This window comes from Pomacea canaliculata, linkage group LG4 (assembly GCF_003073045.1).
Source record: "Pomacea canaliculata isolate SZHN2017 linkage group LG4, ASM307304v1, whole genome shotgun sequence".
Lineage (NCBI taxonomy): Eukaryota > Metazoa > Mollusca > Gastropoda > Architaenioglossa > Ampullariidae > Pomacea > Pomacea canaliculata.
In genome coordinates this window covers 26,560,080-26,574,362 of record NC_037593.1, presented here as the reverse complement: position 1 = coordinate 26,574,362, position 14,283 = coordinate 26,560,080, and the positions used below count along the sequence as shown (strand labels likewise).

At 38.5% G+C, this 14,283-nt stretch overlaps 1 long non-coding RNA gene across 1 annotated transcript; it reads left to right on the top strand.

Moving 5' to 3' along the window:
• The first annotated feature begins 8,826 nt into the window (after positions 1–8,826).
• LOC112562957 lies at positions 8,827–14,112 on the top strand. Its single transcript, XR_003098946.1, has 5 exons — positions 8,827–9,110; positions 10,897–10,975; positions 11,406–11,610; positions 12,533–12,673; positions 13,157–14,112. It is a non-coding gene; the product is annotated as an uncharacterized LOC112562957 (long non-coding RNA).
• The last annotated feature ends 171 nt before the right edge of the window (positions 14,113–14,283 follow it).

Below are 14,283 nucleotides of genomic sequence, written 5' to 3'. Positions count from 1 at the left end.
CAGGAGAAGGAAGACTTTCTTATCAGTTATCCCCGAAACTTTCGTACTTTGCTTGTTTGTGTTTAACGCCGTGTCAGCAGCTGAGGCCATATCATGCCACGCGTTGTCACTCCTGCCCATCTCTATGAAGGAAATCTGTATGTTAGAAATGTCTGCATACGTGTTTAAGTATAATGATAGGAGTGCATTTCTTTTGTTCGTTAGCAAGAAAATATCGAAAGGAAGCACGGAGAAAAATACCTCATCAGAGCCCAGATTTGCACGTGCGAACAGACACATGTAAAATGTTGTTTGTTTGTGTGGACAGAAAATTAAACAATCCTACATATTTGTTTATCATAGCCCATACATCAGAGTATGAAGAACTATGATTACACTACTTTCGCTGTTAATGAAATTTAATTTCAAAGACTGTCTCCTCATTCGAAATATAGTTTGGGAAGGAAAACAAAACGTTTTCAAAGTAGACAATGCTTTAAAAATTTTGACTGATTACATATGTGTATACCTATATTATCCAAACAAGACTTTGATATCTTCAGTCAATAAATGACATTTTTGAAAAATCGCTTCTTCATCTCATTAGTGACTGAGTGAAAAGACAAAAAATGCGTGCAGACATTTTGTTCACGATACTGAGCCATTTAAATGTGTATTAGGAAGACATTGTTGATCGTGAGCTCTACCTGTATTGACAGTCCACTGGTAACATGCTTTGGTTCTTTGTTTCTTTCTTTGTCTCTCGCCTTTATCTTTGTTGAGTAGTCTGTCATGTCGATATCCTTTGTTACTTTTCATCGTAACTCTTACCTGTATCTTTTCGATGTCTCTTGTATTTCGTCCTCATTGCTGCCATCGTTATGCTCCTCCATGTGTTACACACTAACCTAGATTTTGTATTAAACGATGAGTGCATGCACACTTATTTTTCAAAGGAGTGACTAAATAAATCAGTTTCATTGCCCTCAATTTCCCTCAGACATTCATGCTTTGTACACTAACTGTTTCACATCAATATTTTTATTTATTATCTTACATTATCTCGCCATCATCATCGTCGTCGTCGTAGTAATAATAACAATAATACGAAATAATAATATCTTTCCTGGCTTTTAGGTCTTTATGATCTTTAAAACTGATGATGTATAGTAATGACAAACTCTTAAAATGTTTAGACGTACTTTAAAAAAAATTATATTTTATGTTAGGTTCTGTAGAAGGAGACAATAATGATGGAAAAATTTAAAAGCTCTGCCCCATCTATCTATTCAAATCATTTATATTTACACATCGCCTACTTCATTTCGTTCCTCTTTTGATTTCTTTAAGCATTGCAATCCTCTGACCAGTTGGTTTTAGCACACACACGTGCGCGCACTCTCACACACTTCATTATTCCATCACAGTTTTCCTAGTCAACTAAACCCAGCCACATATTATCTGTGTGTCTGTGTGTGTGTGTGTGTGAGAGAGAGAGAAGAGTGTTCACGGATGTGTTTGTTTGTAAGTCCTTCTAAGAAAAAAATTGTTTCAATGTACGTTTAAAACACTGTTTTACTCAGTCACTAATGAGACAAAGAAACGGATAATGTTACACAAAGATCTTCTAAAATGTCATTTCTTGACGAAGGATATGAAAGTTCTTTCTTTGATAGTTTCTGTATACACATATAATCAATCAAAACTGTTAAAACAATGTCAACTTTGAAAAATCTTTGACTGCTTTCTTTTCCGAAGAAAAATCATAACGAAGAGATATGCAGATGTTCTAGTCTTTTGAGTAAATTTCATTAACTGTGAAATGAGTGTGAGCAAACTCTCGAACCTTTGAACATGTCATCGACTTCATGTTGCACGCAGTCCGCATGTCAAACTGACCTTAGGGAAGGCGACCCACTAAATGTTCACTCAGTGACTCAACTGTTCAAACAATCTAAAAATCCAGATGAAGAAGTAAACTTATGGTTATCCGCAATACAGCGATAAACTTTATTTCCATAAAATTGAAAACTTGAAATTACATTATTTTTCAGCATAGTCTATGTGCTTTTCGACACACTTCTCCTACGGGAGAAAAATATAACTTTTTTAGCAGAAAATAAACAAATTTACACACCGCTTCTTTCAATTCTTTGTCCGAGATAAATATCACCACTTAATGTCTCTTTGCTTGGCCCAAACAAAAACATCAAAAGAGACTCTTAATGGTAAACAGTGCTGGTTCATAAGGTGTTTTATTGACAGGTTGAAGCCTGGAATTCAAAGCAAACGCCGAGGACAAGTGTGCAAAGGCATTGAGTTGCTTTATGACATACCTGTCCAAATACCTATACTATCAAAACCCTCCAGAAACTCGTTAGAGGTATTGACTCACCCCTCCGTAAATCCCTCATCCCGCCCCTGCAGACTATCATGTGTTTGTTGCGCCAGTCAAAAAGAATCCAATATTTTGTTCTGATGGTATATGTAACTGATTGTAGTGTTTTAAAAATGTTCCAATGCAATTGTTTCTGATCTGTGAAAATATTATATCTTTTAGCGAAAAATTATAAAAATTCAGATATTTTTTAAAAATTGTCTTAAAATGCATTTCTTTACAATTATATATTTTTGAAGTATGTATTATTGTATATATTTTTTTATCTATCCCACGTTATTATTAGGGATGTTCAAGAACAGGGTAGGAACATTGAAGTCAGAAACAGAGAGTTTAAAAATTGAAAGAATATATTAATGTGAAAATATCGGAATCATTCATGGAAAATGTGTTTCAATTCCTGATGAAATGAAAATATTTTTAATACACGCATATCAATTTTATATTTTAATTTTATTTTACTTTTATTCTTCCTTCCACCGAATGCACACAGGCTCACAGACCAGAGCTGCAAGTAATGGACCAATTCGTGTTCATCCCAAATTATAGCACAAAAAAATAACTTTGGGATGTTATTCTTACAGCATAAATAGCATCTTGTAGTCTGTGCTCCAGTGCCACAGGTGTGGTTATTGCCATCGTCAAACTTCAGGTATGAAATTGGACCAGGCCATCCGACAGAAAAAGTTGACGATATTACCTCTGATTCTCACCATCTTTCTCGATGTTCTTCCGGCTTCTGTGACATTTTAGGCAGCTGTATATGAGTCTTTGAAAGTCTTGATGACATGAGATGTGCACATCGTTTTCATTGTACTCGATCTGTCTTCGTTAAGTCCACTTCCTGATCCTGTATTTTACTTCTCCATTAATCCTTGTTTCTTTATGATGTTCTTGCAGGATGTAGGGATCATGGATGTCACTGAGTGCTATGTAGATTGTCTATATTACTACATGTAAGTCTGTCGCATCTCTTCAGAAGAATATGTCTACCTTCAAGGTAATGTTTGTTAGTCTTTCTTAAGTAGAGGATCACCTTTGATGGGAACTGCAGACCTGAGCTTATAGTCATGGTCATTATAACGATACTACAACGATCTCCTTGGTCAAGGGGATAGGAGATCGCGGCGAGCGTAGATGAAGGTGAGGGTGGGAAGCCGATTATCCAGATTGGATAATGTAAATATCTGGGTAAATGAGCTTCAGGACCTGGAGGCTCTGAACTGTAAGAGAGCTCTCAGGTAAGTTGTAACAGCAGTTTATTCATTTATGTTTGCCAACAAATTTGTCTTATTTAGTTTGGCGTCGACCTCTCTCCAGGGTAACATTAAAAGTATTCTTAGAACGCCATACCAGTTTATAGGACTTTTTGCTTTTGCCGAAGGAGGTCTTGGTTGGTCTTGTGTTTAATTGAGCAATGTTGTGTGCTCTAATGAAATTACTAAAGACCACGGAAGTCGGCAGAAAATCTAAAAGGCTCACATGGGACCAAAGGTACAACAACATTCAGCTTTTTGCCATTTGCTTCAGGCTTCACCCGAGAAATTCTTCAGGCATATAGAGCTGTTATATTTAATTCAAACTTTTTTTTTAACTCAATGTAACATTTGTAGCACCATTTAATAGGTTCCGGTCGTCGGTCGTCGGTCGGTACGCCGTGTCAGAAACAAACACCACATCAAAACGAGGGTTTGCACTGGCCAATAAAAACAACTACGAACAGACATCCATTTTTTCCCCAATTATTAGTTCACGGGTCACCAGGTAGTGTGGTTTTGTGTCTTATCAAGTAATATGCGCTGTAAAAAACTGTGTTCTGCACTTTACTTCGACCTACATTCCTGAACAAGAAATAATCTTTCTCTATTTCATCAGTATTTTGTTCTCTTCCTGTCGTTCTTGCAATAGGACCTGTTACATCAGCGATTCATTATCCTCTTGTCCTTCTACGCTGATTAGTATATGTTTTACATACAACTTGCAGACCCCATGAGATGATTTCATCCACAAACGACACAGAGTCGTCGACAAACGGCTCGTATGATGTCACGTGGATGCACAGCGGCTGCGTGGTGGTCAAAACCATTTCCTCCGATGTCCCTGGACAGCTGATCAGCAACGACGTGGAGCAGCTGGTCGACAGGATCAAGTCCGCCATTTTGATGCCGATCTTCTTTCTGATCGGTTCGCCCACTAACTGTCTGAGCCTGGTTGTGTTCTACAGACAGGGACTCACTAGCAGGGTCAACCTGTGTCTCTTCTGTCTCGCCTTCGTCGATCTTCTCAACACGTCTTTCTCCTTCATTCTGTACGCCGAGCGCGTGTACACTCAGTTCACCACAGTCGAGCGCTACACGCAAGTCTTCGTGTTTGTCATGAACAACATATTTATGGGTTTGTACGGGTCCAGCTACTCCGCGAAAATCCTCGTGACTCTCATCGCCTGCGACCGATGTTTGAGCATTCTCCTGCCACTCAAAGCGAAGACCATCGTCAGCGCCAAGGGCACAGCCGTCCTCTTGTTTGTTTCCTTGGCAACGACCTACTCGTGTACTTTCTTTGTCTCCTCTTCCTATCGTATGACTTGTGTCTATGACCTCACCAGGAATCGAACCTCCTACGAGGTGAGTCAGACAGAGTTTAGTCGTCAAAACAAAGTTATCATCACAGCCTTGGACAATATATTTCTCGGTTTCATTGTTTCCGTGGGTTGTCCTTTGATAGTTTTTGTTGCTACCGTTATCATGATCGTCAAAATGAAGGAAGTAGCTAAGTGGCGCAAAAACACATCATCATCAGAGTCCTTGAGAGAAGTAGCTCTCACCAGAATGCTGCTTGCTTTGTCTGTAGAGTTTCTTGTGTGCTCTGTTCCCCATTTGCTCTTCTGGATCACACCTTTATTTATTCCCGATTTTCGTACCAACCGGCTTCATTTAAACACAAGAGACGTTTTACTAAGTTTATTGCAGATGACCTCAAACTGGAGTTCCTTGTTCGAGTTTTTTTGTGTATTACATTTCGGAAGTAAGTACAGAGAAACGGTTCGTAAATTAGTGTGTGCTGACCGAGCACTTCTGATTAGATCGCAAAATAAAGACTAGAAAGGGACAAAGTTTGACTCTTGCCGAAGTAACTAGCTTTAACAGACTTTATAATTGGACTCTTGACTAAAGAAAGAACTCTTAATTTATTAGAAACGATTGAATATTCTTGTATCTGATGAAAACATTTAAAGTATGGCGACATCTAGCGGAAAAGGGAGGAAATTAAGGACAGTAATGAGCATCACTTTAAACGAGTTCTCGCTTTCTCTTTACGAGTCTGCTCTGTAACAGGTCTGTAGCGCGTGCTTACGATGTACAGCTGGTTTAATTCTGTTCTTAATCTGAAATCTTAATTAAATGAATGGATCATGACTAAAGCCAAAATGAAGCTATGTAAAATGAAGTACCACCAGCTGTGCCATTTCACTAGTGACGGGTCAAAGAATTCAACTAGTAATGCTAAAAAGCATTTCTTGCTTGACTTTGAGGTTAATTCTCTTGAGCTTAAAAATACGAGAAACAGATACAGGTGCACAATTACAAACTACAAGAAAATTAATAGGATATGAATGAGGGAGCAGGTAAAGGCGGAGACCGCCATCTACTGGACGTCTTCACGAAACAAGAAGGTCCTAAAGACCTTGACAGTTTGAGCTGTGGTCATCGGAAGAAGCGATAGGAGCCAGACATTTGAGACAACGATGTTAAAAATGCCAGTTCCACATTTGCAGCGACTGACATTCGTGTGCCAAACGGGTTTTTCTCGATTTTTCTCCAAACCGAGACTGTGCAATAAAACTGATTTAGAAAGTCAGAAAGTTGCTCAATCTGATCTTTCTACATCTTTTGTAAGCTGCGAACAAAGAAAAAAAAACCTCTGAAGTAATCGGAAGAAGATTAATAGTGACCGTCTGCAAAAGTAAGATTTTAAACATTCCTTCTACGTGCTGATCTGACAACACCAAGTGTCTTTCATTTACCTTGTTCTTGTTTAATGATAAGTTACTTTCTATGTTTGCTTAAATTTGGCATTAGAAATGCTCACACTAAGATCAGCTAACTTGCTGGAGGGGACTGGTCTTTGTCGCTTTGTCTCGTCTATGGAATTACTTCCAATCTTAGTGTCTCCTGCTGAACTGTGATGTTTCTTGTGCCAGTTACCTATGTTCTGCAGTGTTTCAGCACTTTGGATCATGAGAAGAGGTAGGGTTCTCGTTCATTGTTCTGAAGTCTTCTCATTTCATATTTGCTGAAGCATCTTTAGCCTTGGTTTTGTTGAAATCTTTTATATCCCCGTCTTTTAGACGTACACCTTTGACATCGAATAAAACGACTTCAGTGGCTAAATTTTTTTTTCGAGAAATCAGGATGACGTCTTAAATTTTAACTGACCGTACCTTTTATATATATAAAATCAATCAAAACTTTCAAACCTTCAAACACATGAACATCCATTTTTTTGCAAATGTTTGCTCGTGCGCTCTTACGAGTTTTTTGTACTGCCATTTAATATTTTCTTGTTAACGGAAAGAAGAAATGTACTTGTTACTGAAGCAATTTTTTTTTAAAAAACTTTTGTAAGAAACTTACAGACACCTACTGTGGTTTTGTATCTCTTTTATCCTTATCTCAGATGTGTCTTTGATTTCATCTTGCACGCAGACTGACTCAAACATTCAAGAAATATAAAGAATATAATTCAGGGGTCAGTCGCCACGTCACAAGTAGATCTTTAAAAGTGCCTTTTAAAATAATAATCTTTAAATACATAAACTAGAAATAATAGTATGAGTAGTATGAGGGTATGACATACGATATTTGAGAGATATGTCTTCAAACATCGTCAGTGTTACCCGCTGCTCGGAAAGTGGGCGAAACTTACCTCCTACACAGGAGAGCTCCCGTGCTGTGTGTAGTATACTCTAGCAGCGACTATTGCATAGTACAAATAGTAAACAAACACAGACATGAAACAGTAGGTGAACACAAAAGAATGTAGGGTCGAGTGAGACTGTGTGCGATGAACCTGATTTAATCAGAAAATGTTCAATCTGACCTCCGTGAGTTCAAGGCTGCTCTCCCATGAGCGGCGACGGGGACCATACCGTTGGCCAGAGAGCTGTATACAAACCTCTGCATTGGACTACCTCCTCTGGAAACTGCAGAAAAAAAAAGCAACTCGGCTGTATACTAATCGGAAAAAAGAGAAATGTGACCAACTGCTGGTTGGACGCTTGACAAATACTAGCTCCTTCATGCTGTTCAGGCAATGCCAAGTATCTTTCGTGAAAATTCTTTTTTGTAATTGTCACAAAGGTTAAGTAGACAAAGTACCGTGCTATTTACAGAGAAATAACCCAATGATTAAAGAAACACATTTTTATAAAGAACTGACTCATCTAAATGTAGAATTTAGAAAAATGAGAGCATTGTGATAAGATGACAGAATATAGTGATCAGCAGAGCATGAAAAAAAAGCTGAAGTCAACTTTAGCAGCCTATTTTTCCTCTTTCTTTCTTTCTTTTTTTTTTTTTTTTCGAAGAAGGATTTCATCTTTCCCATATTTTCAGTGTCTTCCACGTCTTAGTCTTTCATACATTGTATGTACCTTGTCTATATTTTTAGTATGTTTATCGATTTAATCTTGTATACATTTATTTTTTTATTAGTGACTAGTAAAGGGCAATTTTTTTTTAACGATTGGTCTTGGTGCCTGTATCCCCAACATCTTAAATTTGTACACTGTTCGATAAGTATAACAGTTCAAATATCAACATGAATAGAAAGAAATGATTGGAGTACAGGGATATGTCTATTTAATTTATGATCCCATGCATCCTTTCTGGATGATGTAATTGAATTAGTCTTCACAAATAATCAAACTATAGCAGTCAAAATATAAACACTTAAGTACAGAAACACTCTCATCCCCTCACCCACCCCTTACAAACTATGTCAGGTGTCCACACCTCTAGTGTTAGAATTCTATTAGCAGATTCCGAGATCATTATTCTTCACGATTAGCGGTTTTATTTTATCATCGTGGGAAGAGGAAACATGACTTTCTTTGCTTTTTCACTGTCAACATCATAGTCTTCTAACACAATAAACTACTTCTGTTTCTCTTATTGTGTTTTTCGTATGCAACTGGCCAAATTGTCTGTCTGTCTGCGCGTGTGTGTGTTTAAAAAAAAAAAAAAAAAAATTGAGTGGGAGTTTTGCTCGACGTTAAGCTGTTTCGTTAATTGCATTTACGATGTCAGCTATGCTGTTGTCCACAATACACTTCCTTCTACTCTATGAACATTTTTCCTAACGGGCCAGTCTCCCCCCTCCCCCGACGACCGCACCCACCCTTAACACGCCTAACCGACTCTGCATCGGCTTGCATTTAACATCCCAGTTGAGTTCCCTTCCTGCTGGCATACGACCATACGTTGTTTCCTCTTTTTAATTCCGAGATTATTATTACTGGCAAATGCCGATGAAGCCATTCAAAAACACACCCAGAGCCCAAACGCTGTCGACTGCTTGAGGCTGTAGGCCTGCAATGTGATCGTCTTTCTTGCTGTGGGTGCGTCGAGGGCTGGAGGGAATCGATTACCGTCAGGCCGTGACGTCAGTACAGCAAACCGGATGTTTGTTTTCGGTCCGCCAAAGCTTGAGTAAACGAAAGGTTTTCATTCAGGTAAGTTCCCAGTTTTTCTCATTATGTATCCTTTTGTGACCGGATTAGGCAGGAGGATTAATGCCTAAGGACGAATGCGCAGGCAAGCCGTCTTGTCTGGGTAACGAATGTGAGGGGATATGTATGCCCACGGACTAGACTTCTCTCACAAGGTCATGCGGAAGTTAAAATGTGCTTACGACTTTTTTTTTTCGGGATTTCATTTTGATGTGCGCGCGTTTAGTGTTAATCTGGTTCTGTGTGTATGTCTGCTTGCTTGCGCGCGTTAAAGTTGATCGATCTATCTGTCTGAGTGATTGTTTTTGTAGGGATGCATGTTACGCACCTCCACAAGCATATAATTATAAATATTATAATTGCAGACATATTTGCACAATGAGCAGAAACAACAAATTTGCTTTGGATTGCCGAGACATAAACACATATATATGACTGCTATAAATTGAACAACAACAACAACAACAACAGATTCAGGGCACGAGCAGAAACGTGTCCGCGTTGCCGTCTGTGCTACACGTCTGTGCGACACAGCGACTTTATATGTCTGCGAACAACTACACTTGAGCAGTTGCAGCTCGCTGACACTGACAGCCAAGTACCCTCTGACCTCGAGGCTTGGCCTGCACGCAGGCGCGCTACCGACTTCCGGGCAATGACGCTTGCATGTCACGATGTCCTAATGAGTGTACGCCGAGCATAAACGTGCATTGCGTGCATTACATAGTGTGTGTGTGTGGCGCTCGTTTAGCATAAGCAGGCCCTTGTGTGCTTCTGTGGGTAAGGGAAAAGTATTGACTGAAATCAAGTTCGACAACGTAGGCCCGACTCCTTGACTCGTGTGCATTATGCTTGCGATAGATGACATGTAACCAGTCAGATATAGGCAGATTAATTGGTTGCTAGGAGTATATTTTTTTTAAAGCTATAACAGAATTATACGATCCTGTTAAGCATATTTTTTTTCTTCCGCTGAGACTCCCACAACAAAGCAACGAAGTGCCCGTGCACTGGTTGAATGAAAGTTTATTTCCAAAAGTACTCAAAGTACCTTAAATTCCTAAAGTAACTGAAACTATTCGTTTAAAATGTGATCGCAGTTTTTTTCAAAGACATCGGACTCTCGACTGACATTATTTATGGATCGCCTTGAGATCAGCATTGAAAAATAACTTGCGTATTTAGTGAGAGAGAGAGAGAGAAAGAGAAAAAAAAAAACGATATATATAAATACACACACATTTATATGTATATGTTTGTCTATATGTTGCTAGCATGAACATTATCTGGAATTGCCCTTTGTGGATTAATGAATTTGTATTGTATGCTGCCAAGATGCTTGTATTCTGAATCGATTTTAATTTTTATACTATCGATCGATAGGCCAAGAGTAGCGGCTTTTTCCTTAAAATCCGCCTTTTTTTAGCCTTCTCAATATTTATGCTTAAGAATTGTTTTTGTACCATTTTCTAATTCTTTGAACCTTCTGGAAGGAACTAATAATTAGAAGGATCTTGTAAGGCAATAATAAGGCACTCGTCAAGAGAGCGCGCGCGCGCGAGGGAGAAAGAATAGTGCCTTGAGGAGAACCGTCGAAAGAAAACATTGTCAAGAAACAGAAACAAGTTAACCAGAAAACTTACTATCCAAAGAATTCTTCCATGGCAGACGTCGTGCTTGAAGTTTTATGGCTTTTTTCTGATTTTGCCATGTAGGAGCTTTGCGCGTACAAATGCATTCATGATATTGTGTGTGTGTGTATTTCATGCAATCACACCTTTGTCGGCAGATTAAACCCCTCCAAGGTAGCCATGGATACCGATGACGAACCGCTGATTATGGACGGAAGCTGTCCACTCACGACTCAGGTAACTTTGTTGGTAGAAAGCATATTAATACGTATGATGAAGGCATAGTCTGAATTAAATATTCAAAATTAATTTCTTTTAAATATATACACTAAATATTCAGCTGCGAATATTAACATTTCCTAGGTCAGAACAAGATAAAATATTTAACTCGGAAACTGTAGAAATTTAAGTTTATTTGACAACAATGTTTCTTTATTAACAAAATTACTCATTCGCCTTCCATTATTTCATTCGCAACAAACAAAATACAGTCAGTGTCTCGTCATACTTTTCGTCAGATGGAGTTTTCTCAGTTACTTGGATCATATACCCTCTTTATGTTGCCACCCTCTACCTCACGCCCAGTATTTATGTTGGACGGATGGTGGAGAGATATTAAGTGGGGACGGTAATATTTCTGTCTGAGACGTCCTTCACCTTCTTTCAGCCCACACCAGTAGTTCAGCCATACTTTGATAATCCACCACCTGGATATTATCCGCCTTCATCCCCGTATGGACCGGTGCCTGGGGCACCCATCAACCATCATACCACGACCACTGTCATCATTAACCAGCCCTCACCCATGACTGTGGCAGGTCCCAGACTTTGGTCCTCCGACCTCTGCTCCTGCTGTGATGACATGGGCATATGTGAGTATCTGAGTTTCCAGGAGTTTTAGCAGCGCTGTTTGTTTTTTTTCCGGATAGCAGTTCATTCCTTCAGTCTTTTCCTGTTGATATAAATGTTCTTTTACTACTTTAAAAGGACACTTTTTTTTCAGAAAATTGACAGTGATAAAATACGAATGCGACAATTGGTGACATGAGTTTTGTTATTGGTGTTCGTTTGTTATGCTCTTTTTTCTGTCTTATCTATAACAGGATAGTTTTGTTCTTGTTTTAATCCTTTATATACGTGAGTAGTAGTAATAATAACAATAACAAACGTGTGATTGCATACCGCTTGAGACAATAAGGAAACATGGACCACATGCGAAGGACGGAAGGCTAAACAACAGTACTGATGACTAATAAAAGATGACTAAAAACAGACACATATAGAAAGCGCAAAGAGGAATAGGGGTAACGATAAGTAAGGGTATCGTGATTCTGCAGGGGAAGAGGAGTGGGTAGTCAATAGACGAGGGAGGAGGGGTTGAAGATGGACTATCAGTGTATTGACTGTTGTTAGGAGTAATTCTCAAGAAAGAGGTTAGGACATTAGGATACATTAGTAGTTGGCAGATGAAGACTTTAAACACTCGTAACCAGTTCAGGAGCTCTTGTCATGAAGGAGAGATGACGTTAACACTAGACCCCGGTGTAACGGTGTCCTGTAGTTAAAAACAGTCGTAGACTCAGGAGATCATCTAATAATTCCAGCCTATAGAAGGTTTACTTGAACTGTAGGTATTAAAGGAAGGTAAATAAAATCCGAGGGCTACAGGTGTAGAGCAGTGTGAATGGTGACGATGGAAGGTCCACTGTCTTCGAGCCAAAGACAAGAATCTTCTAGGATTTGACCTGCCTTAATCTCGCAACAAAAGCTTTGAACCCGTCACTTTGTCTACAGGCTGCCTCGGCCTCTTCTGTCCATGCATTCTCGGTGTGCAACTGGCTACAGATATGGGAGAATCGTCTTGCCTCCCTTGCTGTGTGTCTGGCTGGCTCCATGGGACTGAGAATAAAGATGAGAACGCAGAATAATATACAGGTTGGTTTCTCCCTGAAGTAACTTCTTAATGGGACACATACTGGCATGGCATCACATTTCGATAAATGTGCCCAGAAAAGGTTTCTACGTAATTGCTGCATACAAATTTCCCCATCAGTCCTATGTTTGACAGTATGTGTGTCAGGTTAAGAAGGCCTTTTAGGGATCGATCTTCTAACCAACTGTAAAGTCGTAAACATCTTTAGCACAACAGCGCAGTAATGAGAAAAGAGTGAGGCAGGGTCTTCATTTTTACGTTCAAATGTTGTCTATCGAAAGATTTCTATTAATTTTATTTTTATAGACTATTATGGAATATATGTTTGCATTAAACAATTATTTTGACTAATGAATGCCCGTGTGCATGCAGATTAAGTGCAGAAACGATCAGCTAAATAATCTCTGAGGTAATTTTTCCACGCCTGTTAAGATCAACTAATTTTTCCACACGTGCTTACATCAAGTCTTTCTTGTTTTCCACAGGGATCAATCATGAACGACTCTTGTGTGACTTGCTTCTGCGGAATCTGTTCCCTCTGTCAAATGGCAAGAGAGATGGAGCTGATCAAGAGTTCCTTTAGGGTTCGGCATTAACTACATCATCGCCGACATTTCTATGATTCCGGGAGTGCCTTTGGAGGCGGAAAGTGCGAAAAAGGACTGAGTTAAAAACTGTTAAAAAAAGTTTCGCTTTTAGATATTTGTTGGAACAAAGCTGTCTTGTGAAGTAAACGAGGACTACGTAAGAATCAGGGTTTTTAAGGATCTTAATTTTCCACAACTTTACCAACAGCAAAATGTGTTTGTTTCGTAATATATCTTAACTTACATAAACATATATCAGTATCAGTTTAAGAATACATTGTGTTTGTCCAGTTGTTCCCGATATGTATCAGTTTTCCGGGCTTCTACGAGGAGGATACTTTTAGTTGAAAAAAGCTCGGTCCCACTGTATGAACTAAACAAGCTGTTTAGAAAGCTTTATGTTTAATTACATTAATAACGCAGTGTTGTTGCTGCTGTTGTTGTTTTTGTTTTTTGTTGTTTTTTTTTTTTTTTTTTGGGGGGGGTTCTTTCTTTCAATTGCTTGTAGTCTAGCTGCATAGTAGCTTTTATAGTTTTATGACGTTTATAAGGATATGGGACAAAGATACGGACGAAAATGTTCATTGTTCTTCTGTACGTCTAAAAAAAATCTCATTCATCATTTATTAAAGATAAACTGGATGGTCAATCCGGAAAAAATTGTTTGAAGTTGTTTTATCCTTCCTATATTTTTTTTAAGTTGTATTTCTTGTTTGGGGAGCAATGACGAATATACTTCACTGGTGAGGGCATTTTGTTTTATCGTGAATTTATTGCGGTTTTAAGTCAGTATATCTAGACTGTGTTTGTTATTCGTGGGTTATAATAAAAAACTGATTGTGGCTTTCTAAAAATGTAGTTGTCTTGCATCGATCATTTCATAAAAAATTGAAATGAAAGTATTATCGTATAATATTCATATCGTATAGCACGATTATCATATATTGTATTATAGGGATACATGTGCAAATACACAAAACCAAGCATTTGTGCATCCATGTACATGCATTTTAATTTTTTAAATT